Source organism: Octopus bimaculoides, chromosome 6 (genome assembly GCF_046866305.1).
Source record: "Octopus bimaculoides isolate indiv1 chromosome 6, ASM4686630v1, whole genome shotgun sequence".
NCBI lineage: Eukaryota > Metazoa > Mollusca > Cephalopoda > Octopoda > Octopodidae > Octopus > Octopus bimaculoides.
The window spans coordinates 57,287,065-57,292,064 of NC_142933.1; positions in this window are offsets into that span (position 1 = coordinate 57,287,065).

Here is a 5,000-nt window from a genome sequence, read left to right on the forward strand (position 1 = left end):
GGAGAGCGGTAACAATAGAAAAAATTAAGGAGTTACCTCCCCTATATATACATATCTAGTACGAAGACAGCATGGCCGAGTTTAAGCTAAGGAAAGTTTAATAATATTTAATAATTTGTTATGATCGTTATTTGTGTTTTTTCGTAATTTGTTCTGGTGGAAACCATTCCTGAGGAAGTGTCAAACGTCAGACATCCAACGGATCAGTCGCTGGATAGGTTTGGGCACAGAAATGTTGACATCGGATGGTAAATAATTGAATAAATGGAATATGGGTCGTGTTTGAAGTCTCTATCTCTTTTAAATATATAAATTTGAAACCTTGGAAATATATATATATATATATATATATATATATATATATATATATATATAAACAAATAGTAAATGAGTATATGCATATATACGTACAGGTATGTGCATACCGACATCCACCTGTATGTATAGGTGCATATCTGGGTACAGGACATTGCAAACAAAACAGAGACGAGAAAACACACAAGCCACATAGAGAACATTCTACTTCATCAGCTACCTCCGTTTTAACACCGGCGTTTCGAAGAGCTAGGCAGGACGCATCGTTAAAACAGCTCTTCCCATGGACCGCAAATTAAATTTGTATACACAAATTAAATCTTGCCATGGAGGAATGTCGTGGCGGACAAAAAACAAGACAGGAAAACAAACAGAAAAGGCTTTACGGCCAGACGAGAAAAATTGTTTGTGTATGAACGCTGTGAGACACGAACTTGAAAGTAGGGACAAAGTGGTTCGCGTGTTAGCTCGGCGACAGCCAAGGAAGAAAAGGATTATTGACCGGAAGCATGTGACCATGCCGGTGTAAGGGGAAGAGAGAGAGTGGCAGAGGGAGAAACAAAGGGAGGAAGTAGAAGAATAGGTGAGCAACGAGAGGAAAAGAGAAAGAGAGGAAGTACGAGGAGGAAAAAAGAGATACGTAGTAGTAACAGAGGAAGAACGAGAGGGGTAAAGCGAGATACGTAGTAGTAAAGAGGAAGAACGAGGGGAAGAGAGAGAGTGGTAGAGGGAGAAACAAAGGGAGGAAGTAGAAGAATAGGTGAGCAACGAAAGGAAAAGAGAAGAGAGGAAGTACGAGGGAGAAAAAAGAGATACGTAGTAGTAACAGAGGAAGAACGAGAGGGGTAAAGCGAGATACGTAGTAGTAAAGAGGAAGAACGAGGGGGGGATGATAGAGGAAGAGAAAGAGATAGAGTAGCGTCGGAAAATATGAAGTTACGAAAAACTCCTTACAATTGGAGACGCTGCGTTCAATCATGTAAAAACAAATAGTATATATATATATATATATATATATATATATATATATATAAACAGAATTTAAACACACACACAGAAACAAACATTGTTGGGTGGACGTTACTACACAGTAGTTCTTACGTCCTTTCGACGAGTCTTATTTTTCATCCCGCAGGATGCCAACAATCACCCTCCTCACCAAGCGAGCTTGGTGGGGTTGCCAGTTTAGTCGCCGACGACCCGACCATGAGACAGGTTGTACTGGATTACATGTTACCAGTAGCGCTCAGGAATACTTATAAGAGCGACCTCTTATAATTCTGTGTGCGCGTGTTGTTGTGCTGTGTGTGTGTATATTTTTATATGCATTTCTTTTTATATATATATATTTTTTTATATTTACTACTTTGTTTTTATATATTTACTTTTTATATATTTTTATATTTACTTTTTATGTATCTTTATGTGTTTTTACACATCGTATTTATGTGTTTTTTACACATCGTTTTTATATATATTTTATATTTTATATGTATCTCCATTGCATTTACTTTTCTCCTTTCATATCTACATCTTTTATATTGACTTTTCTATGTATTTTCTATGTATTTTTTTTTTTAATATGTGGGGTAGACGAGGCCCATTAGCCAAGTGAAGGCAACTCTTCTAGGAGAAGGACACTCCGACATAAAACCAGGTCCATGACTTCTGTGGGAGCAGACTGGGCTCTTTTTTTTTTTTATGAGGTCGTGGTTGGGACAACCAGTATAGGAGAATAAAACTCCGAATTTAAATTGATCTACCACTGCTGGCTTGCAGTCTCCTTTTGAGGAAAAGCCTAGGAGAGGATACTCTGATATAAAACCTGCAGTCAACTTAGTACTAGTCATCTTGCTCTCGCTTGTCACTGGATTATACTATTTTGACCTAGAGAGTGGCAAAGGTGTTGTACAAGCGTTTGTCACTAAAATCCAATGAAGTACAGATGTCCCCAACAAGACAAAACACTGTCAAATCACAGTCATCTTAGTATGACCCGAGAAAAAATTAGGGAAAAGAAAGAGAGAGAGAGGAGGAGGAAGGATGGATGGGGGTGGAGGAAGGAAAAAGGAGTGAGAAGGGCAAGAGAGGAGAGGAAGAAAGAAGAAAGGAGGAGAGAAAAGTCCTGTGGCGATGGAGGAGTGGCGACGTATGCAGACTTGACCGGTTGAAAGCATACAGTTACAAATCTGCACATAAGGCGGCAGGGTTCTTATTTTAACATCGCTAACATGTCTTCATGGACAGGGGCTGTTTTCGGTGGAGAATCCTGTGTCTGAGCAGCCCTTTTAAGGAGAACACTGCTCACCTGGATATACTGGGAAGGTGCTAGAAAAGGTGCATTAAAAATTGTCTGTCCGCACTCTGCTGGTTAGTTTACTGCGGCTAACGGTGGTTCAATATAGCAGGAACGAACGAAGAAATATAAGCAATAATAAAAAGTATGCGAGGAAAAAGGTTTTACTTAACTTGGCATGCTGGAATGTGAGAACTCTCTTGGATCGAGCGGATAGGCCTGAAAGAAGAACAGCTCTAGTAACTAAGGAGCTGAGACGTCTTAATGTTGATATTGCAGCTCTATCTGAAACAAGATGTTCAGGTGAAGATCATCTTGTTGAAAGAGCAACCGGCTTCACAGTGTTCTGGGTTGGGAGGCCAAAGGGAGAGAAAAGGGAGGGTGGTGTTGGGTTTGCAATTAGAAGTAATTTACTGAAAGACCTAGAACAACCACAAAGTATAAATGACCGTAGGATGAAACTCCGGATCCCTCTCTCTTGTGGACACTTTGTGACTGTTTTCTCCATCTATGCTCCCACACTCTCAGTAAATGAAGAAAATATCCATGCATTCTATGAGGAACTTAGAAGTAGTATCCTCTCAGTCCCTCTGAATGAGAAGTTGGTTGTGCTCGGCGACTTCAATGCACGTGTTGGCAGGGACAATAGTGCTTGGAATGTACTTGGGCGGTATGGAATAGGTGAGGTGAACAAAAATGGTTTACACCTGCTACAAATGTGCTCTGAACTAGGGTTGGCTGTTGGGAACACATTTTTTCACCATAAGCTGAAACATAAAGTCACCTGGATTCATCCAAGATCAAAGCAAGGTCACATGATTGACCTTGTATTAACTCGGAAATCTGACCTACAGGATTTGTGTAGTCTCAGAGTACTGCGAGGAGCTGATTGTGATACTGATCACAAAATGGTTAGGGCTAAGTTCAAATTCAGGGTTCGTACAAGAAAGCGCAGTGCATGTGTGCGAGTCCCCCTAAAAATTGATGTAGGACAACTTAAACAGCCACAGGTCTCACAGTTATTTCGGGATAGATGCAGTAATATTTATTTCGAAGGTTCATGGCAATCTTTTCGAGAAGGATTATATAAGGCTGGAGTGGATGTGCTGGGTTTTAAGAGGAGACAACATAGAGATTGGTTTGACTCCAATGATGCAATGGTAAATGAGCTACTGGCAACAAAGAGGTCTACTTATGAAAAACTTCTTAACCCAAACATTAAGGGCAAAGAAAAACTAGAAAAGGTATACAGAGCGCAGAAAGCAGAACTGCAAAAGGAATTAAGGAGGCTCAAAGATACCTGGTGGAGTAATTTGTCTGAGGAAATACAGGCATCTTATGAAAGGAAAGACATTAAAAACTTGTACGGCTTATTGCGACAAGCTTTTGGACCGCAAAATCAAAAGACGGAAATGAGGTTATTAAGGATCCTCCTGGAATAATGAGCAGATGGAGGGAGCATTTTGCGGAACTTTTCCATAATCCATCTGTAGTGAACATGGATGTCATAAATAATATCCCCCAAAGAGTGATAATGCAACACATGGACGATGCGCCTTCCATTGAAGAAGTAAAACTGGCAATACGGAAACTGAGATCCAACAAAGCTCCTGGGCTGGATGGTATTCCAGCTGAAATTCTGAAAGCAGGTGGGGATCACATCTCCTCTGAAATTCATAGCCTGTTGTGTCAAGTTTGGACTGAGTCCTCTGTGCCACAGGAATGGATAAACGGCATTCTAATCCCTATATACAAAGGTAAGGGACCCAAATCAGTGTGTGGTAATTCCAGAGGAATAACTCTCCTGGCACATACTGGGAAGATACTTTCGAGGATCATGTTAGAACGTCTCGTGGAGAATGTGTGTCCACATGTGATTCCTGAGGAACAGTGTTGTTTCAGACCCGAGCGGGGAACGATGGATATGATATTTTCTGCAAGGCAGGTTCAGGAGAAATGTTTAGAGGAACAAATGCCACTATACCAGGTTTTTATAGATCTAAGGCATTTGACACGGTAAACGGGGACGCACTGTGGATTGTTTTGTGCAAACTTGGTTGCCCGACACATTTTGTGAGCCTCTTCGAGAAATTGTACAGCAACATGAAAGCTCAGGTAGTTTTTAATGGTAATCTATCTGATGAATTTTCAGTGGACAACGGTGTAAAACAGGGAGATATTCCTGCCCCTACACTTTTCTCTATATATTTTGTCACATTGCTTTGGTATGCATTTGAGGATTGTAACAGGGGAATTGGAATCAGATTCCGGACATCTGGTAGCATATTTAATCTGACCAGGTTTAAATGTAAGATAAAGGTTTTCAGAGTACTTGTCAGAGAATTGCTCTATGCTGATGATGCTGACTTGCTGGCACATACAGAGGAAG